This window comes from Lucilia cuprina, chromosome 5 (genome assembly GCF_022045245.1).
Source record: "Lucilia cuprina isolate Lc7/37 chromosome 5, ASM2204524v1, whole genome shotgun sequence".
Classification (NCBI taxonomy): domain Eukaryota; kingdom Metazoa; phylum Arthropoda; class Insecta; order Diptera; family Calliphoridae; genus Lucilia; species Lucilia cuprina.
The window spans coordinates 23,963,843-23,988,671 of record NC_060953.1 but is presented as its reverse complement, the minus strand read 5'-3'; positions in this window follow the sequence as shown (position 1 = coordinate 23,988,671).

Sequence of the window (24,829 nt, the reverse complement as noted above, 5' to 3'; positions counted from 1 at the left end):
GATATCTTAATTTAGTAATGAGTTATGCGTGTTTAAGTGATTTTCGGGAGGGAACCTTGTATGGGAGCTATGACCAATTATGGACCGATCAAAAAAAACTTTCATTTTAATATTTCTGAATATAAGAGCAATACATGTACTAAATTTTATATCGATATCTTAATTTAGTAATGAGTTACGTGCGTTTAAGTGATTTTCGGGAGGGGACCTTGTATGGGAGCTATGACCAAATATGGACCGATCCAAAGAAACTTCCACGGTTATATTTCTGTATATAAAAGCAATACTTGTACCAAATTTTATATCGATATATTAATTTAGTAATGGACCGATCCAAAAAAGCATTCATTGTAATATTTCTGTATGTAAGAGCAATATATGTACCAAATTTTATATCGATATATTAATTTAGTAATGAGTTATGCGGGTTTAACTGATTTTCGGGAGGGGACCTTGTATGGAAGCTATGATAAATTATGGACCGATCCAAAAAAGCTTTCATTATAATATTTCTTTATATAAGAGCAACTTTTACCAAATTTTATATCGATATCTTAATTAAGTAATGAGTTATTCGCGCTTAAGTGATTTTCGGGAGGGGACCTTGTATGGGAGCTATGACCAATTATGGACCCATCCAAAACACTTTTCCTCTGAATAAATTCTATTGTCATAAAATTTTAATTTCTTCAAATTTTGTAAAGTTATCGACATAACGACGGAAGTTATTAACAAAAAAACCAAATTTCCGGGAATATCTACTTTTGTATGGGAGGTATAAGAAATTGTGGACCGATTCTGCCGATTTTATGCAGAGATTAAGCTCTTATATGAAAACGAATGTGTGCCAAATTTTATGGAATTATCTTGCATATTTTTCGAGAAAATTACATTAGAATTTGTAAAAAATGCTTATTTTTTTCGAGGTTGTTTCAAATTTTGATTCATAACTTTTCCCGATGTGAACCGATTTTGTCCATTTTCAATACCAAACTGCTTAGGATAACAATAAATATTTTCAGTGAATTTGGTTGATGTTCTTGGATTAGTTTTAACGTGAGCGTGTTTTAGGCATACAGACGGACAGACAGACGGACATAGCTAAATCGACTCAGAATTTCATAAGGACCAAGAATATATATACTTTGTAGGGTCTCAGATGAATATTTCTTGGTGTTACACACGGAATGACAAAGTAATATATACCCTCTATCACCACTGATGGTGGTGGAGGGTAAAAAAACAATAAGATGACCGTTATGATTGAATTAATGTCTGTGGAAATGGTTACGGAAAATTTTTTTAAGTAAACGTTAAGGATGACAAACTAGTAGTTAATGATAAACGATTTTTCTGGAATTATAATGAAACATTGATGTCTGGACAAAGATCTGGTGAAGAAGTTATAAGACAGATTTATGGTGAGAAAGTTCGACAATTAAATTTTAATTATGAAGAAATTTTGGGAACTTTAAATTTAAAAAACTAATAATCAATTTCAAAGAAAATACTTTAATATTAAGTAAAAAGCAAATGTAGTTTTAAACAATACAAATAAGAAATTAAATTTAAAAATTATATATATTATAAAATCATATAATGTCCATGGACTAGGAAATAAGTATCTTCACCTAGATTTTTTTGATTTCAGAAAACGAAATGACAGAATAAGCAGGAAGTAGATGTTCAAAATGTAATTATAATGGGCGACAACAATGTAATACGCGAAGAATAACAAATACTAGATGGAAATATTGTGTCTTTTCTTTCTAGTACTGAAATAAGGAAATTAAAAGATAAAATAATAAATGCAAATGGAAGAAAGTTTTTAAATTTTTGTAATAACTACGGCTTAGTGATTTTAAATGGAAGAACGGTAGACGATAATTACGGAAATTTTACTTTTATAACAAGCATAGGAAGCTCAGTAAACGATTTGTGTGCAGTGTCAGTTGATGTATTAAATCTGGTTTTGAAGTTGGAAAGTCAAATTAGGTCAGATCATCAACCAATAACTCTTTCTGTGGAGATAAATAACACAAATCACTGCCATACAAATGAACTTTGATATTTTGAAAATTTTATTATTATATCGATATTAATGAGAACATCAGGGAGTAGGGTTATTTATACATACATATATGGACCAATTCTCATAAAAGTTTGTTGGAAGATTTCAGTTCCTTATTTGTTTAAAATTCCATCGATCTACTTGTATTTTGAAGCCATTGAAGGTATTTTCAGACTATAATACTGAGTATTAACACACTTCAAATTAAAAATATTATGAAAATTTTTCGGATTTTCAAAAAATCAATCCGAAAAATACATTTTATGTTTACACTATAATATTTGTAATATTTTTATCAAATTTTTAATTGTTTAAGCACTTTTCGTTCTTATTTTTAATGTATTTTACACTTTTTGTTTGTTTTTATTGTATTTATAAAATACATACCGAAAATAAAAAGTTTTTGAATTGTTTTAAAATATTTATGAATACCGACCGTATGCCAAAAAAATCAGTAATATTTTTGAAAATCAAATTACAAATTATTTTTAGACTAGAAAATTGTATTATGATACAAACATTTTTGACAAGTATTAATACTCGGTATTGTAGTCTGAAAATACCTTAAGGAGCATTGGAGTCATAAATATGGTAGAGATTTTAAATCAAAATTGTTTTATGTCGAATTGCAATGCTGTATTCGTATTTTTCGCGTCATTTTCTGGGGCGGAATTTATATGGCGTGGTGTCATTATGGACTGAACCTCATAAAAATTGATAGAGTGATTTCGGTTCATTTAGAATATATAGAGATATTAGCTTACACGAAACTAGTTTATGTCGAATTTCATAAATCTACTAGTATGTTTAAGCCAGTACTGAGTTTTAAAGTAATTTTCTGAAGGGGCCTTATATGGGGGTAGCGTCAATTATAGACCGACCTCGGTAAAATTTTGTACAACTATATTGGATCCTACTTTACTCGTATTTTAGCCCAGTAATTAATTTTTTGATGGGAACATTATATGGGGGTAGGTCAATTAAGGCCCGATCCACATAAAATTAAGTTTAGAGTTTTTGACTAGCAAGGAACATAATTAAGTCGAATTTTATTACTATACTCGTATTTATAGGGACCTTATGTTGGGGGTAGGGTCAATTAAGGCCTGTTCCACATAAAATTTGGTAAAGAGATTTTGGCTTGTTAAAAACTTACTTCTGTGAAATTTCATCGCTATACTCGTATTTATAAGGCAGTAATGAGCGTTAAAGTATTTTTATGGAGGGGACCTTATATGGGGGGTACGGTCTATTATAAACCGATCCACATACAATTTGGTGGAAAGTTTTTGATTCCTAAGATACATACATATGTCCAATTTCTTCGCTATATTCGTATTTTTACGCCCATAATTAACGTTAAAGTCGTTTTCTGAAGGCGGCCTTATATGGGAGGAAGGGTCAATTATGGACCGATCCACATAAAATTTTGTAAATTTTGACTTGTATAAATCTTTCTTCTGTGTAATTTCATTGCTATAATCCAATTTTTAAGCCAGTAATGAGCATTAAAGTAATTTTATGGGGGTAGGGTCAACTATGGACCGATCCACATAAAATTTGGTAGAGAGATATTGCCTAGTATGAAACTTATTTCTGGAAAATTTGGTAAAGAGATTTTGGCTAGTATAAAACTTACTTCTGTTAAATTTCATCGCTATAGTCGTATTTTTAAGCTTGTAATGAGCGTTATAGTAATTATATGGAGGGACTTTATATGAGAGGTAGGGACAATTATGGACCGATCCACATAAAATTTCATAAAGATTTTTTGGCTGGTAAGAAACTTACTTATATCAAATTTCATCGCTATATTCGTTTGTTTAAGCCAGTAATGAGCAATAAAGTCATTTTCTGAAGGGGACGTCATATGGGGGGTAGGGTCAATTATGGACCGATCCACATAAAATTTCATAAAGCGGTTTTGGCTAGTAAGAAACTTACTTATGTCAAATTTCATCGCTATACTTGTATTTTTAAGCGAGGAATGAGCGTTAAAGTCATTTTCTGAAGGGGACGTCATATGGGGGGTAGGGTCAATTATGGACCGATATACATAAAATTTGATTGAGAGATATTGGCTTGCATGAAACTTATGTGTGTCGAATTTCATCGCTATATTCCCATTTTTAAGCCAGTAATAAGCTATTTAGTCATTTTCTAAAGGGGACCTTATATGGGCGGTAGGGCCAATTATTGTCCTATGTTCCCCATAATGCAGAATTATTTTGCAGATGTCAAAAATCTGACCTATGCGAAATTTTGTGGTATTTGCTTCATAAACAACGAATTTGTGAATATTTGAAGCTATTTATACAATATTCCGGGGGGTACATTTGTATGGGAGCTATGTGAAATCGTTGACCGATTTTGCCCATTTTCAATACCAAACATTTTTGATCAATAAAATATATTTTGGGAAAATTTCATCTCAATATCTCTTATTTTGTGGACGCTATCGTGCCAACAACAGACAGACGGACAGACGGACGGACATGGCTAGATCGTCTTAGAATCTTACGAGGTCCCAGAATATATATTTTATGGGGTCTTAGAGCAATATTTCGATGTGTTACACACGGAATGACATCTTTTTTGATGGTGGGTATAAAAAAATATTACCAACGTTTGTGCAAAAGAAAAAGATTGAGTGTTCTATTAACGATAGTAAAACGTTTTGGTCTTTGACAAAAGAGATCAGGAAAGAAGAAAATTGTGTTTCCTGTTATGTTAATATTGAAAGTCTTTATGCATATTTTAAAGAATAATTAAATCCTGCAATTTGGTTGAGATGCATTATGCAGTTAATATTGTAGAAGTTACTTTTTTGGACTCACCCTGGTGAGCTCCTGGTGAAGATCGGATTCCTTACGAATTTTTATACCCTACATCACTTTAGTGGGGAGGGTATATTTGGTTTGTGCTGATGTTTGTTACATAGAAAAATATTCGTCCAATACCCACCTTAATACCAATCGGCTTAGAATCATTTTCTGGCCGGCCTTGTGGGCAAGGTACAGGCCGCAATTTTGAAGATAATTAGATGAAATTTGGCACACACGCTTCTTTTGGCCCAAGGACGAAGCCTATTGAAAATGGTTAAAATCGGTCCATTATTTCGACTAGCCCCCATACAACCGTACCCCCCAAATAGGGCCTTTTGGCTTAAAATTAATTTAAATGATCTATTATGTTAACAAAAGTCGACAAAACTTAGTTTTATAGAACTTTAAATGACACTACCGATTTTTTTTAATGATCGGGCCTCATTTTATCCTATCCCCCATACAAATTCCCCTTCAGAAAATGACTTAAAGTTCAAAATTCACTTACAAACACTATTAACACTTTTAAATTCTACATAAATATTATTGAAGAAGACTTAACTCCCCCTACCAACATTTTTAAGGATAGGACCATATTTTGCCCTACTCCCCTTTGAACCCTCTTGTAAAAAAACCTTTTTTTGCCAAAATAAAAGTAAAAATACTCCGAAATAAAGTTAAAAAAAACAAACCAAATGCTTTATTTTATTAAATAATCCTCATTTTTAACATACATACTGACAGGTGTAGGGTATTATATAGTCGGCTACGCCCGACTATACATTCATACTTGTTTAAACATGCAAGTGATCATTTTCTAGAAGCACTGGCGATTTCATATACTTAAGTATTAGAAGGCCAAACAAATTATGAAGTTTTTTAAAAAAATATTATATCACCAATACACAAAAAGGAGATGCGAACAATTACAGAGGAATTTATTTTATGAATGTTATTGCAAAAATAATGATGGGGATAATCCATAAAAGAATATCAAGTTGGTGTGAAATTCATGGAAAACTAAATGAGTATCAGGTAGGGTTTCGAAGAAAATATTCAACTACTGATAATATTTATAACCTTACAGCAATTGTAAACATAAAATTTGAAGAAAATCGAGAAGTATACGCTTTCTTTGTGGACTTTGAAGCTGCTTTTGATCGCGTTCCACGGAAGTTATTAATATTCAAACTTCATCAAATGCGAATATTGACAAAAAATGGTCAATTGTATTGAACAAATCTACCAAAATACAAAATCAGCTATTTGGAATGGAGAGGAACTTTCATATTATTTTGATACGAAAACTGAATGTCTGTTATCACCGCTATTGTTTGCTCTATATTTAAATGATTTACAAGACTCACTCAAGGGAGGTTTAACAGTGGATGGTATAAATATTCGATTACTTATGTATGCTGATGACATAGTAATATTGGCAGAAGAAGTTGAAGTCGTTCAACAAATGATAAAAAATTTAGAAGAATATTGTCATCTGTGGGGGATGGAGGTAAACCTTAGTAAATAGGAAATAATGATATTTAGAAAAAGTGGAAGAACCAGTGCAAAGAAGTATGGAATTTTAGTGGACAGACTGTAAAAATAGTATCAGAATACAAATATTGGGGAATAATTTTGACCCTTAAAGTGTAATATTCCAAAATATAATCCAAAAAAAAACGATTTAGCTAAAGTTTGTATAAACTTAACATGAAAAAATTTTGTGGGAAATAGAAACGTGGCATTAAAAGCGAAATGGAAATTTTTCTTGGCAGTGAGTAGATCGAGGAATAGGGAAACACTTGTTTTGAATATAATAATAATAATAATATCAGTAATAATATTAATAATAATAATTTAATAATACACCCAACTATGTGATAGCACTGTGAAGCTGGCCATATTTACACATACTGTCTGCATTTACAATATATCTCAAAAACCTTGTTCGACTATGATACTGAAAGATTACCACACAAATTATCTAATATCATTATATCAAGAAATATATTCTGGTTTAAAGATTTTAACAAAAAATGCAAAAACTTAATATTTCACATTTGAGTTTAGAACGAAAAAAATAACATGGAATGATAACTGCATAAATATTATTGAGACCATGAAAACTGCAATTCTACAAGTTTTTGAAGTTGCACAAAGGTCAAAGTTATTGTAATGAAGCCTACAGTCAGGAGCAAATAAGTTATATACTAAAGGCAAGAGCTGATCTGCTGCCATTAAATGGAAATCAGTATAGAGAATATAAACATATTCGAATACACGGTTTTGCTAAAGCAATATTAACGAATACAGAACTTATTCAAATACTTACTAAATGGTGAAGATATAGTTTTTTAGTTAGCCTTTATAACTATGAAAAAAGTGCTATAAAGTATAGGGCAATATTAATAAATGCATTTAACTACTACCTTTGACATTGTATTTACAGCTGACGGTTTTCTTATAAACCATGCTGTTTTTATCTTTATTTCTAAAATTTTCTATGTTTATAAAAATATTTATTGTAAACAAATTAATATGCAAAAAAAAGATTCTATTCTATTCTATTCTATTCTATTCTATTCTATTCTATTCTATTCTATTCTATTCTATTCTATTCTATTCTATTCTATTCTATTCTATTCTATTCTATTCTATTGAACGTCCCCGCTTCGTTTTAATTGCATTTCAACATGAAAATAAACTTACATTTTGCAATCTTAACAACATTAAAGTTCATTGCTTATATCTATTTCCATTAACATGTCCTCATCACAATCAGAAAACTCAACTTTATTATTTGTGCTTTCTTCTATACCTAAAAACATTTCATCATTTCCATCATTATCCCAATTGTTTAATACATTTTCTTCAACTTTTTCCTCAATCAAATAATCTGCAATATCATGCAGTTCAAAATCATTTTCTCTTAATTTATAATGCCCCCAAGCATATGTCTGTATACCATCGAACTTGTTAAGTCTTTTATTGGAATATAAATGCATTCCAGTTCAAAATTACATTTGAAATTAATTTGTTTTTTTATTGAATGTTGGAGTATTTTCAAAACGTCTCCTTCGGCATTTTGAAAAAATCCTCCACATATATGTCATTCAATTTTGGGTTTGCATAATTATATATTTCGACTCTTTCCATAAAGTCACTGGATCTTAACGATATGTTTGATGTTACATCTTTGACCCCATTCCCACTTTCTATGTGTTTCCTGGTTCTTTGATGATGCCCCCAATCAAGTCTTCCTACATCGATATTGCATAATGTACAATGTATCAGACAAACACATTATGCCAAAATGATATACCGAATTAAAGTGCAATCATAATGCTTTAAAATAATGCATTAACGACTGTCATATCATGAAAACTGTCAAAGTTATTTGCGACCATATCGGAACCTCAAATTACCGCCTTTTAGAACCTGGGAAAATAATTGTACCGATCTATCCAATTGGCTAATTTCTAAAAATACATTATGCAATAAATTATATACCAAAACAAATGGCAATTTTAAACGACTGTCCTAGCCGGAAAACTGCCAAAGTCATTTGCAACCATATTGGAGCATCAAATTAAAACCTCAACAATTCTACCGATCCATTAAACTTACAATTTGTAAAAACACACATTATGCTACATATGATATACCAAATTAAAGTGCAACCATAATGCTTTAAAATGATGCATAAATGACTGTCATAGCATGAAGACTGTAATATCCATATCGGAATCTCAAATCACCGCCTTTTTAAACCTGGGAAAATAAATGGTGCATAAACGAATATCCCAGCTCGAAAATTGTCAAAGTTATTAGCAACCATATCGGAACCTCTAATTACAGCTTTTTAAAACATAGAACAACAATTCTACCGATCCATTAAATTTATAATTTGTAAAAACACACATTGTGCTACAGATGATATACCAAATTAAAGTGCAATCATAATGTTTTAAAATGATGCATAAATGATTCATTGCATGAAAACTGTCAAAGTTATTTGTAGCCATATCGGAACCTCAAATTACCGCCTTTTTAAACCTGGGAAAATAATTTAACCGATCTATCTTACTGGCCATTTTCTTAAAATGCATTATGCAGTAAATTATATACCAAAACAAAGGGCAATTATAATGCTTTAAAATGGTATATAAACGACTGTTTTAGATAAAAAAAAACTGCCAAAGTTATTTGCAGCCATATCGGAATCTCAAAATACCGCGTTTTTACACATAGAACAACAATTCAACCGATCCATCAAATTGACCATTTTTTAGACGAACACATTATGCTACAAATGATATACCAATTTAAAGTGCAATTATAATGCTTTTAAATAATGCATAAATGATTGTCATAGCATGAAAACTGTCAATGTTATTTGCAACCATATCGGAACCTCAAATTAAAGTTTTTTTTAACACAGAACAATAATTCTACTGATCCATCAATTTGACAAACACTACTGATCCATTTTTTAGACAAACACATTATGCCACAAATGATATAACAAATTAAAGTGCAATCATAATACTTTAAAATGATGCATAAATTACTGTCAATATATATATAGATTGATCTGAAATGTTTGGTATTGAAAATGGGCAAAATCGGTCAACGATTTCAAATGTATCCCACGGAATATTCAAATATTCACAAATTCGTTGTTTATGAAGCAAATACCACAAAATTTCGCATAGGTCAGACTTTTGACATCTGCAAAATAATTCTCCATTATGGGGAATATAGGACAATAATTGGCCCTACCGCCCATATAAGGTCCCCTTTAGAAAATGACTAAATAGCTGATTACTGGCTTAAAAATGGGAATATAGCGATGAAATTCGACACACATAAGTTTCTCTCAATCAAATTTTATGTATATCGGTCCATAATTGACCCTACCCCCCATATGACGTCCCCTTCAGAAAATGACTTTAACGCTCATTCCTTGCTTAAAAATACAAGTATAGCGATGAAATTTGACATTTGAAAGTTTCTTACTAGCCAAAACCCCTTTATGAAATTTTATGTGGATCGGTCCATAATTGACCCTACCCCCCATATAAGGTCCCCTTCATAAAATGACTTTAACGCTCATTACTGGCTTAAAAATGGGAATATAGCGATGAAATTCGACACACATAAGTTTCATGCAAACCAATACCTCTCAATCAAATTTTATGTATATCGGTCCATAATTGACCCTACCCCCCATTTAAGGTCCTCTTCAGAAAATTACTTTAACGCCCATTACTCGCTTTAAAATACAAGCATAGCGATGAAATTTGACATAAGTAAGTTTCTTACTAGCCAAAACCTCTTTATGAAATTTTATGTGGATCGGTCCATAATTGACCCTACCCCCCATATAAGGTCCCCTTCATAAAATGACTTTAATGCTCATTACTGGCTTAAACAAACGAATATAGCGATGAAATTTGATATAAGTAAGTTTCTTACCAGCCAAAAAATCTTTATGAAAATTTTCCAGAAATAAGTTTCATACTAGGCAATATCTCTCTACCAAATTTTATGTGGATCGGTCCATAGTTGGCCCTACCCCCATAAAATTTCTTTAATGCTCATTACTGGCTTAAAAATTGGATTATAGCAATGAAATTACACAGAAGAAAGATTTATACAAGTCAAAATTTACAAAATTTTATGTGGATCGGTCCATAATTGACCCTTCCCCCCATATAAGGCCGCCTTCAGAAAACGACTTTAACGTTAATTATGGGCGTAAAAATACGAATATAGCGAAGAAATTGGACATATGTATGTATCTTAGGAATCAAAAACTTTCCACCAAATTGTATGTGGATCGGTCTATAATAGACCGTACCCCCCATATAAGGTCCCCTCCATAAAAATACTTTAACGCTCATTACTGCCTTATAAATACGAGTATAGCGATGAAATTTCACAGAAGTAAGTTTTTACCAAGCCAAAATCTCTTTACCAAATTTTATGTGGAACAGGCCTTAATTGACCCTACCCCCAACATAAGGTCCCTATAAATACAAGTATAGTAATAAAACTCGATCTTATTATGTTCCTTACTAGTCAAAAACTCTAAACTTAATTTTATGTGGATCGGGCCTTAATTAACCTACCCCCATATAATGTTCCCATCAAAAAATTAATTACAGGGCTAAAATACGAGTAAAGCGATGAAATTTGTAGGATCCAATATAGTTCTACAAAATTTTACCGAGATCGGTCTACAATTGACGCTACCCCCATATAAGGCCCCTACAGAAAAGTAGATCGATGGAATTTTAAACAAATAAGGAACTGAAATCTTCCAACAGACTTTTATGAGAATTGGTCCATATATGTATGTATAAATAACCCTACTCCCTGATGTTCTCATTAATATCGATATATAATAATAAAATTTTCAAAATATCAAAGTTCATTTATATGGCAGTGATTTGATGGTGGGTATAAAAGATTCGGCATAGCCGAATATAACACTCTTACTTGTTTAATTTCGTTTTTGACAACTTGCCGTTTAATACCTCTCATTTGACCAACGTGCACTTCATCGTCTGCATGTTGTAATTCTTTTGTTCTATAAACCAAGACATTACCGTTAGAAATTATCTCAATACGATATGTGGTACAATCGTTAAATCTAAAATACGCATATACGAATGTACTTCTTTTTGCATAGAGAACATTATAAAAACACAAAATACAAACATTGTTGTGTTTTTTATATTACTCTCTAATCAAATCTTCTATAATTTTTTGGTAGCTTTTGCATTCTCATCTTTAAGAACGTCTAAATTAACCATAAATGAGCAATCATGAAATTTTTTAAATATCATTTATGGGTTTGAACATTTTGATTCTCCCCAAAGAACAATTCTATTGCACTTTTCATTTGGTAAAGGTCTGTTTAAAATATCCATCGAACTTCAGTAACTTCAAATGGACCTAGAGTATGATCCCGTTTTTGATTTTTCGTCAGATAATATAATGTTATCGGAAATTTTTTCAATGGAATATTCCGTAACATTTTTATATATGTTTGTCATTCCGTGTGTAAACCTAAGAAATATTCATCTGAGACCCAACAAAGTATATATATTCTGGGTCCTTATAAAATTCTGAGTCGATTTAGCTATATCCGTCTGTCTGTCTGCCTAAAACCCGCTGAAAATGAGCAAAATCCATTCACACCGGGAAAAGTTATGAATCAAAATTTAAAACAACCTCGAAAAAATAAGCATTTTTATACATTCGGATGTAATTTTCTCGAAAACTATTCAAGATAATTCCTACATAAGAGCTTAATTCCTGCTGAAAATTGCCAGAATCGGTCCAGAATTTCATATACCTCACATACAAAAGTACATATTCCCGGAAAATGGGGTTTTCGTTAATAACTTCCTTCACAATGTCGATATCTTCACAAAATTTTAAAAATTAAATCTTATGCCAACAGAATTCATTCAGAAAAACAATTTTCTGGATCGGTCCATAATTCGACATAGCTCTCATACAAGGTCCTCTCCCGAAAATCACTTAAATTCACAATATTCATTACCAAATAACATATATACAGTATTTTGAAAGTTTACATACATAATTAGACATAACTCCCATATAAAGTCCAAATAAAGCTTTTAATAAAAGGTTTGGCACAAATATTAGTTTTGTATACATAAGTTATATATCAAGATTTTTTCACGATCGCTTTTTAAAACATAGCTGCCGTAGGTCCTATACAATGTTCCCTTCAGAAAATCACTTAAAAGCACATTACTTATTACTAAATTGTGATATAAGTACAAACTTTGACAGTAATATAGCTTTTATGTAAAGAAATTTAGCGTAAAGAATATGTTACGATCGGTTTATAATTGGTCATACTCCAAAACGTGTTAACCGTATTTAATTAGGTGCATTATCAGTTAGTGTAGAACAAAATTATATGTGTATATGTATTTTGAAAATCCTTAAATCTTTCACAAACATGCATACATGCAAATTACTAAATATCGCTAAGCGCTATAAAAATATTAAGATAATGGCGTTTGCAATGTTCAATAAATCTTCGGATTTTTCTATTAAAGACATGAGAAAATTTATTTCTACAAATATTTGATCAGTTAGAAAAGTATTAATATAAAAGTAGCTGGTGGAGGGTATTTAAGATTCGGCTCAGCCGAATATAGCGCTCTAACTTGTTCTTATTAACATTGATTTTGATAGTAGTATTTTTATGTTCAATTCTTAAAATTGCCTATATTAGTAGCACATTTATTCTAATGGCGATAAATAGCAAGCATAAAGTGAACGCAACAAAATTTGGAGAGTATTCTACAAAAGTTTCTAAATTACTTTTGGAATTATATCCCTGGAAAGAAATGACACCTACAGTTCACAAGATATTATGTCATGGAAAGGTCATCATAGAACATAATATTCTGCCTTTAGGAGAGCTTACAGAAGAACCCCAAGAATCGAGGAATAGAGACTTTAAGCATATTCATCAGTTTAGCTCAAGGAAGTGTTCTAGGCAGTCTCAAAATGAAGATATTTTTAATAATCTGATTCTATCTTCTGATCCTGTTTTATCTACTATAAGGAAACGTTGGATTTGCTACAAAACGTTAGCATTTGAAAATATTCATGAATTTAAAGATTTACTTTATCTTTTAGATATGGACTACTGTGATACCGATTATTTTACAAAATTATATTAATTTATAAAAAAAAATAAATAAAGACTATTTTTATATAAAATAAATACTTGTTAATTTTTTTTAGGGATAAAGAATAAAAGATTAATCGTAAAAAGTGGCTGTAAAAATTCATAAAAATTTAGGTAGTAAAACATGCCTAACAAATGTATGGATGAAAATAATAGTACTAGGTAAATTCTCTAAAAGATGTTGAGTTTTCCCTAATTAATTTGTCACTTAAAAAACATTAGGTAGGCATGTTATATATTAATGGAAAGGTAATTTTGTCTATTTTTCAAAACTGTATATAATTTTTGAAAATTAAAAAAATTCGCGGAATACTTTTTTAAAAAAAATTAAAAAATGTTTTTTATTCAGTTTTTGCGAAGATACAAATTTTTCAAATTGCAATAAAAATTTTAATTATGAATATTTTTTGATGAAATTTTACAGTTAGGTAGATTTTTTTACTCAAAATCCAAAATTAATAAAATTTTCTTATTAGAAATCCCGGAATTCCCAAAAAAAGTTTTAAAAAATCCCAAAAATGGGATTTTTTGGTTTTTTGCCTATTATATCCATACCAGGGGCGGGGTTATCGAAACCCGTTACAAAATGATTAAGAACATATTGGGTCATATAAAACAGGTCACTATAATTTGATATCGACTATGCGATTTGAGAATTTTTGCTCAAAATTGAATTTTATATAAAAAATAGGGTTTTTTTTGGATGGATCTGGTCCCCTCGGTATCAAAAATTTTTAGGTTTTGTTTCATTTATCGTATTTTATGTAAAGTCAGCTTTTCAAAAAGTATAAATTCTATATACATCTTCTTAGAAACTTTTTAGATAACTTAAAAAGAAAAAGATACTTTTTTCCCAAAAAATGGCAAAAAATCGCCTTTTTTTAATTTTTTAAATTAAAATGCCTATAACTTTGGACTCAGTCATGATTTTTACATAATTCTTTCACTGCTTGATATATAGACTTGTTGTTAAGCGAATAAAAAAAAAATGGCGAAAATCGGGAATATTTGGACCCGCTATTATCAAAAAACTAAAGTAAGGACGGTAAAAATTTTAAAATTTTAATTTTCAAATGCGAATATCTCCTAAACTATAAGAGATAATTTACTGCTACGACGACATTTTTTATAGTGCTCGATGAGAAGATTCTATATACGGAATTTTTTTTTAAATCGGAACTCAAATGAAGATCGTTTTAAAAATTTAACATAGCCGAGGTGTCCTAATTTGAGGACCCCCCGCCGGGCCCCTGGTTGGCCTATAAGGTCCAAATTCAAAACCTAAACTCGACAACACCTCCTTTTTGTGCATACCAAATTTCATTAAAATCGGATTAACCGTTTAGAAGTTACCGAATTATTTCCCTCTTTTTTTTTCCTATACCACTGTGGCCACGGTCATCAAAAATATTCACTAATATGTATATTGCTTTCTTTTTCAGAAATCAAAAAAATCATGCATACACTTGGTTGAGTTGTGAAGTATCTTGGTAGAGAATAAAATATAATAATAGTTTTTTTCCTCTTACTAACGTGTCCAATAATCAAATTCTCAGACTCAAAAATTATAGTTATAATTCGATCTAACTACGGTTAGGTCTCTAACTAATTTCTGATTGAAAAGTACATAATCAAAATATGTAATTAACAGTCCTATTTTCCTCTACGGGAAAATAGACGTTAATATAACTAGGAAACATCATAATTATTTTGTTGTCTTATTCACAATATTCTAAAGATTCAATCGTAATAATATCGGCACTGAACTGAGAATTAAATCTCGTTCATGACTTATATTATTATGATTCAATGAAGTAAATTCCGCTAAATATACTTATTATATCTACGTCAACTCTATATAGTGAAATAAACAAGTCAGATTTCAACAACAAAGATTTTACAAACACTGAAATTAAATTTGTAGCTAATAAATCCAGAGTACCCTCAGATCTATGTCTTACCAAATTTAAAATCTTGCTAGCAAAATATTTTTTTTTATCTACTCTAACATAGGATATTGTTGCACTCAGATTTAACGCAAATGCATTTCTCGGGACTAACAAATCCTAAAGAAGTCTATAAAACAAAATTTAAGGAGGCGTATTAAGGCCCCACGTTGGGCGCCAAAATGTGACGGTGCTATTTTTGAGCTGTGTGACACAGAGGTGTTGCCAGCTAGACCTCGTCGGATGGGTGGGTTATTTGTTGCTCAATGACCGTCGCATTTGAATCAATAAGTCACACTACCATGTTGACACTGACATACAAAATATTTCTAATGTTCCCTTTTTATACCCACCATCAAAAAAGATGGGGGGTATATTGATTTTGTCATTCCGTGTGTAACACATCGAAATATTGTTCTAAGACCCCATAAAGTATATATATTCTGGGACCTCGTAAGATTCTAAGACGATCTAGCCATGTCCGTCCGTCTGTCCGTCTGTCTGTTGTTGGCACGATAGCGTCCACAAAATAAGAGATATTGAGATGAAATTTTCCCAAAATATATTTTATTGATCAGAGATGTTTGGTATTGAAAATGGGCAAAATCGGTCAACGATTTCAAATAGCCCCCATACAAATGTACCCCCCGGAATACTGTATAAATAGCTTCAAATATTCACAAATTCGTTTTTTATGAAGCAAATACCACAAAATTTCGCATAGGTCAGTTTTTTGACGTCTGCAAAATAATTCTGCATTATGGCGGAGATAGGACCTTAATTGGCCCTACCCCCCATATAAGGTCCCCTTAAGAAAATGACTAAATAGCTGATTGCTGGCTTAAAAATGGGAATATAGCGATGAAATTCGACACACATAAGTTTCATGCAAGTCAATATCTCTCAACCAAATTTTATGTATATCGGTCCATAATTGACCCTACACCCCATATAAGGTCCCCTTCAGAAAATGACTTTAACGCTCATTACTCTCTTAAAAATACAAGTATAGCGATGAAATTTGACATAGGTAAGTTTTTTACTAGCCAAAACCTCTTTATGCAATTTTATGCGGATCGGTCCATAATTGACCCTACCCCCCACATAAGGTCCCCTTCAGAAAATGACTTTAACGCTCATTACTCGCTTAAAAATGGGAATATAGCGATGAAATTCGACACACATAAGTTTTATGCAAGCCAATATCTCTCAACCAAATTTTATGTATATCGGTCCATAATTGACCCTACCCCCCATATAACGTCCCCTTCAGAAAATGACTTTAACGCTCATAACTCGCTTAAAAATACAAGTGTAGCGATGAAATTTGACATAAGTAAGTTTCTTACTAGACAAAACCTATCTATGAAATTTTATGTGGATCGGTCCATAATTGACCCTACCCCCCATATAAGGTCCCCCTTCAGAAAATGACTTTGACTGGCTTAAAAATGGGAATATAGCGATGAAATTCGAATCACATAAGTTTCATGCAAGCTAATATCTCTCAACCAAATTTTATGTATATCGGTCCATAATTGACCCTACCCCCCATATAAGGTGCCCTTAAAAAAATGAGTTTAACGCTCATTAATCTCTTAAAAATAAAAGTATAGCGATGATATATGACATAAGTAAGTTTCTCACTAGCCAAAACCTCTCCTACTAGCCAAAACCTCTCTATGAATTTTATGTGGATCGGTCCATAATTGACCCTACCCCCCATATAAAGTCCCCTTCAGAAAATTACTTTAACTTATTAGTAAGCTCATAGAGCGTAAACTGCGGCCTCAGCGTAACCCGGGAAAAGCGGAGCTTGTATTATTCTCTGGAAAATACAAAATTCCGCAGATGTACTTTCCTCGTCTAAACGGCGAGGTTCTCACGCTGTCGGATAACGCAAAATACCTAGGTGTTTTTCTCGTCTTGGGGTTTGAATATTTCCTACAGATCTTCAAAAGCTATTACGGCATTATATATCTGTAGGAGGGCGATAAGAATGTATTGGGATATCAACCCAGGTAATGTACATTGGCCATATGAGGCGGTGATAAAGCCAATAATGATGTATGGTGTCATTGTCTGGTGGCATGCACTTGACAAATCATCCAACAGAAACGCTCTCACGAAAGTTATGAGACAATCGGCTCTTATCATAACAGGTGTTCTTAGGACGACGCCCAGTAAAGCGTTGTTCGCTATGCTGAACCGCCTTTCTTTGGATGTCCTTGCTAAACAACTGACAATGAACACAGCACATATAGATCTATGGATACAGAGGTCATGGAAAGATTGTAGATCTTCTCTCATTACATACCGTTGTACTTTACATAAAACAAACAAACACGTACATAAACACATGCCACACACTGCAAAGCATAAACAAAAATCCTTCAAGCTTCACTTGAATGAAATGTGCAGCAATGTGGTGTTTGAGTGACATTGATAAAGTTACTCAATTCCCCAATTTGGAGACAATATGATTGATAAATTTTTCAAGTTGCGACTGTCGAAATTACAGTAAGTACATGTATGGAATATTATTAATCAAAATAGAATGTAAATTAGAGTAAGTTTGAATATAGAGAATGTATAAAAAGAGCCCTTTGGCCACAAATAAACCAGATTAAGACTAAGACTCATTATTAAAAAATCTCCTTTTGCCCTTATCAAGGTAAGATCGGGAAAGGGCTAGCGTAACGAACGGCAGACACTTCTGGTTACAAAACCAAATACTTATACTGATTCTGCCATTCCTTATTTAGATGAAAGAATATGAATCTACAGGAATAAAAGAAGACATCGCAAAATACGTCCCGGCCAAATTAGGACAAGGAAGGTTAAATGAGGATAAACTAACTTCGATCCCGAAAATTGAAACTAAAGAAAAACTTAGCAGAGAATTTAAGAATTATCAAAGACGAGAAAAACCCAATCCAATGAGCTCAAGAAATTTGGGTTGAAATAGAAAAGCTAAAAGAGGAAATAAAACATGGGAAGACCTCAAAGCAAAGACGCAACAGTAAAAGAAAATAGCATTATTAGTAAAAGTCAGATAGACAATAAAGAAGAAATTGACTAAAAATTTATAATAATAGTAGTTGTAATTATTGTGTTAATCATATACAAAATTAACAAATATTTCAGAGATTATGTCCGGAAAAAATGGCTGGTATAACAGAGGTATAAAAATTAATGTTATATAAAACAACGAAAAAGTACCAAAAAGTCCCCTTTAATGTGTTCTTGTTTAATCCAGGCTCTACATACATAATTTCATGTTTCTAGCCAATAGCAACGAAACGTCATGTTCATTCTTTGCTTTGTGTTTATAAACAAGAAATCACAATAACAAAAAATTTACCGTTTGATACCGTGTTTTGTTTTTGTTTGTTTATTGTTTTGTATAAGCATGCACGAAAAATGTAAATTTTTCATGAAATTTTCAGAGATGGTATAAAAAAAATAATAAAAAATTGGATATTATAGAAGATATTAAAGAAGGATTTCAGACATCATTGGAAATTGAGAGAGACACTGATACAATAATAGAAGAAGATAAGAAATCATCATGGCGACATTTAATTAAGAAACAACTTGCAAAACTTTCCCATTATTCTCAGGAAATTTCAACGAACTGGAATGTTTTATTGTGACAGGTGACCTCATATATAAAAACTTATCAGAAGTAGCTAAAAAGGATTTCCTTCAGTACGTTTTTCATGCTATACTAACTTCAAATGTCAGAACGGCTATTGGTGTTATTGCTGTGCTGAGACTTTTGACGCATTAAAGAATGATTTACAGCAAAGATACAGAAATAACAAGACAATTCCACAACTACAGAATAGGTTAAACAATTTGTACGAAAGAAATTTAACGGTAAATAACTACAGGAACAGATTGACTGATATAGATAACCTTAATAAATTAGGAATTGAAGAGTTGGGAAATGATGCCACAGAACCGGAGAAAAATATTATAATTACGCTGAACTAGCCTTTGAATCATTTAAAAGTGGCATAAATGACAATTTAAAAACAGCAATTTTTGCTCCACGTACCAAAAATCTTCAAGAAGCAACATGACTTGCTCTTGAATGAGCAAAAATCAAACCCCAGCTCTATTATGCATTTTGAAAGAAATAATAATAATAATTATTATAGAACGATTAACAGCAATTATAGACCAAATAACAACAATTTCAGGACAAGTAACAATAACAACAGATTTAGGTCAAATAATAACAGTAACACAAATATTAGGAAAAGCAATTCTAACAACAGAAATAATAGAGACAGAAGATATATACGTACAATAAACGACACGGGAAAAATGGAAGGCTCAGAATACGGGAATATTCCAGAAAGCCAAAATGAAGAATTTTTAAGTTAACTGAAAATAATACAAATTGAATTACTGTCACATACAAAAACAAGTTAGGGCGCTATATGGTGGCGACCTAGTATGAGAGCTATGACAAAATATGGACCGACCCAAAAACACTTTCATGGTAATACTACTGTATATAAGAGCAAACTTGTACCAAATATTACATGAATATCATAATTTAATAGTGAGTTATGTGCGTTTAAGTGATTTTCTGGAGGAGACCTTGTATTGTAGCTATGACCAATTATGGACCGATCCATAAAAACCTTTCATGAGCAATACTTATACAAATTTTTATATCGATATCTTAATTAAGTACTGAGTTATACGCGTTTAAGTGATTTTCGGAATAGGACCTTGTATGGGAGCTATGTAATAGTAATATTTCTTTATGTGAGAGCAATACTTGTACCAAATTTTATATGGATATCTTATTTTGCTAATGAATTATGTGCGTTTTAGTGATTTTCGGGAGGGGACCTTGTATGGGAATTATGTCCAATTATGGACCGATCCAGAAAATTGTTTTTCTGAATGAATTCTGTTGGCATAAGATTTTATTTTTAAAATTTTGTGAAGATATCGAAATTTTTAAAGAAGTTATTAACAAAAAATCCATTTTTCGGGAAAATGTACTTTTGTATGTGAGGTATAAGAAATTCTGGACCGATTCTGGCAAATTTCATCAGGAATTAAGCTCTTGTGTAGGAACAAACGTATGGTGATTTTCGTGGATTTATCTTGAATAGTTTTCGAGAAAATTACATCCGAAGGCATAAAAAATGCTTACTTTTTTCGAGGTTGTTTTAAATTTTGATTCATAACTTTTCCCGGTGTGAATCGATTTTGCTTATTTTCAATACTAAACTGCTTAGGATAATAGTGAATATATTCGGTGAATTTGTCTGACCTCTTTCTCATAGTCTTTACAAAGAATGCAAATTCAACGGGAGCATTACTTATATGTTTGTCCAAAGGACAATAAATGAGCAATACTACCGTCGTAACTGTTTTCAAGTTATGTTATATAATTTATATAATTTTTGTACGGACCATTTCTCGTCAATATAAGAGCACATTTCCTTAAAGCTTCAAGATTATGAATGTTCTGAAATTGCTCTTTTCCGCAATGTCTTCAGCAGCATTCAAAATTTGCTTATTTTAATACAAGTAGGCCTCTCAATTTTTATACCCACCATCAAAAAAGATGGGGTGTATATTGATTTTGTCATTCCGTATGTAACACATCGAAATATTGCTCTAAGACCCCATAAAGTATATATATTCTGGGACCTCGTAAGATTCTAAGACGATCTAGCCATGTCCGTCCGTCTGTCCGTCTGTCAACAAAAATATATTTTACTAGCTATACCCAGTGTGCTTCGCTACCCTCATCGTAATGAAATAAAATAAATATCATTACTGTAAATGTATATATATCTGCAATATCAAAAATTCCCCTTTTAGAGAACTCTTTAAGTTTGATTTTATGATTTTAGTCTCAATATTACAGAAAATTAGAAAAAACAGTTGAAGAACGAAAAAGTACCAGACAGTGCCTTTTTATATATTTTCATTAAATCAGGATGACGCATGTTTAATTTTCAACCAGAAACCAAAAAAATCGCATAAAGATTTTTATACAATCAGCAAGCTACATGTCCAATTTAATGTTTTTAGGTTCAATATTATAGAAAATTGGAAAAGTATTAGTAAAAGAACAAAAAAGTACCAGAGTATGCTTTTTTAATTTTAGTTCAATTGAGATACTGCGTGTTTAATTTTATGTTTATATATTCAATATTTTAGAAAGATCTAAAAGTGAAGTACGAAAAAGTACCAAAGGACCTATTTTATTTAATTTCATGTTCCTAAGTTCAATATTATAGAAAATTCAAAAAGTACCAGAAAATATTCCAGTTTAAATTTTCATTCACTCAAGTCCCTGATTGCTTTTATGGATTCTAAATAACTCCGGGCTCCACATGCTTAATTTCATGTTTCTTGGATCAATATTATAAAAAACACAAAAAGTACCTTTTGAAGAACGAAAAGGTATCAAAAAGTCCCCTTTTATATGTTTTCACTTAATCCAGGCTCTACATACTTAATTTCATGTTTCTAGGTTCAATATTATAAAAAATTCAAAAAGTACCTTTTGATGAACGAAAAGTCCCCTTTTATAGATTTTCATTTACTCCGGGCTCTACATGCTTAATTTCATGTTTCTAGGTTAAATTTTATAGAACTCAAAAAGTACCTTTTGTAGAACGAAACAGTACCAAAAAGTCTCCTTTTATAGATTCTCATTTACTCCGGGCTCTACATGCTTAATTTCAAGTTTCTAGGTTCAATATTATACAAAAAAATTTATAGAAAACTCAAAAAGTACCTTTTGTAGAACGAAAAAGTACCAAAAAGTCCGTTTTTATGGATTCTCATTTACTACGTGCTCTACATGCTTAATTTCATGTTTCTAGGTTAAATTTAATAGAAAACTCAAAAAGTACCAGTCGAAGTACGAAAAAGTACCAAAAAGTTCCCTTTTATAGATTCTCAGTTACTCCGGGCTCTACATGCTTAATTTCATGCTTCTAGGTTTGTTTTAAAGAAAACTCAAGAAAATACCTGTGTAGAACGAAAAAGTACCGAAAAGTCTCTTTATTATAATTTCATGTTTCGATTTCAATACCAAAGAAAACTCAAAAACTACCACATGGAGAATGAAAAAGTACCAAAAAATATCACTTGGTACCGGGTTTCCAAATAACACCTCATTAGCATATTTAGTGTTTCTAAATCTAAAAATTTTATCTAAATTGGATCATTGTGTTTGAATAAAATCAAATTTCCAGTTTTTACCCCTTTTGGTACTTTTTTCTAAACATTAACGAAATAAAAATTCTATTCCAAAATGTTGCAACATCGTAGTGGGAGCCAGTTATTACGTATTTATATGTATAAGTTAATAAACCAAAATCAATGTTTTATGAAAAAAGTACCAAAAATAGGTACAATTTTCACCTCTTAAACATCCGAATAACCAAAAAGTACTAAATTTATATTTTTATTTTTTCGTCAAATTATGAAGGAGTCAAAAATATTGTTTGAATGTTTACTGGTTTAAAAGATACATGGGGTGCAAAAAAAGTACCAAAATACAGTTTTTACCCGTTTATTCCCTAAAGGGGCCGAAATTGAAAAAAGTACCAGACACCTGTCCGCATATTTTTTATATGAACGACGATGAGCTTTAAACTACTTTTGTATCTTTTCTAGTTTAGGAGATACGAGGTTACCGATTTTACCCGTTTTTACCCTTTTTTACCCCCTAAACATTCGAATTTCCAAAAATCCCGTCTTAGTGGATCTATTTGGTGGGAGACCAACCCTCTGTCCAAATTTCAGCTCTTTAGCTTTAACCGTTTAGGCTGTGCGATGATGAATCAGTCAATCAGTCAGCAACGTTAGAATTTTATATATATAGATATTTAAGAAAACCTGTTTTACCCGTTTTTCCCCTTTTTACCCGTAAATGTGCAAATTTCCAAAAATCGCTCCTTATTGGATCTACATAACCAAAAACACATCTACTGTCAAAATTTCATGATTCTAGGTTCAGCCGTTTGGCCTGTGCGATGATGAATCAGTCAGTCAGTAACGCTACTCTTTTATATATAGATGTTCAAAAAAGATTATTAACTTAATAATGGTTTAAAACTGTTTTATATAGAAAAAGGAAAATGAAATATATATTAAAATTTAAATTAGTTTTTATTTAATGTATTAATTCTTAATAATATTTGTTTCTTTAGATCGCTAATTGTAATGCCTTTTGAAGAACGAAAAAGTACCAAAAAGCCCCCTTTATGGGTTCCCACTTAATCCTGGCTCTACATACTTAATTTCATGTTTCTATGTTCAATATTATAGAAATTTCAAGAAATACTTTTTGAGGAGCGAAAAAGTACCCAAAACTCCCCTTTCATTGGTTATCATTTACTACGGTCTCTATATGCTTAATTTCACGTTTCTATGTTCAATATTATAGAAATTTTAAAAAGTACCTTTTGAAGAATGAAAAATACTAAAAAGTACCCTTCTATAGGTTCTCATTTACTATGGTCTCTATATGCTTAATTTCACGCTTCTAGGTTCAATATTATAGAAATTTCAAAAAGTACCTTTTTAAGAACGAAAAAGTACCAAAAAGTCCCTATAGGTTCTCACTTAATCCGGGACATACATGCTTAATTTCATGTTTCTGGATTCAAAATTATAGAAATTTCAAAAAGTACCTTTTAAAGAACGAAAAAGTTCCCTTTTATGGGTTCTCACTTAATCCGGGCCATTCATACTTAATTACATGTTTCTAGTTCAGTATTGTAGAAAATTCAGAAAGTACCTTTTAAAGAACGAAAAAGTACCAAAAAGTCCTCTTTTAAAGGTTCTCACATAATCCAGGCTCTACGTGTTTAATTTCATGTTTCTAGATTCAACATTATAGAAATTTCAAAAAATACTTTTTGAAGAACGAAAGTACCAAAAAGTGCCCTTTTATGGGTTGTCACTTAATACGGGCTCTACATACTTAATTACATGTTTCTAGGTTCAGTATTATAGAAATTTCAAAAACTACCAGGCGAAGAACAGAAAGGTACCAAAAAGTCCCCCTTTATGGGTTCTCACTTAATCCGGGCTATACATACATAATTACATATTTCTAGGCTCAATATTATACAAAATTCAAAAAGTACTTTTTAAAGAAAGAAAAAGTATCATAAAGTCCCCTTTTATAGGCTCTCACATAATCTGGGTTCTACATGCTTAATTTTATGTTTCTAGGTTC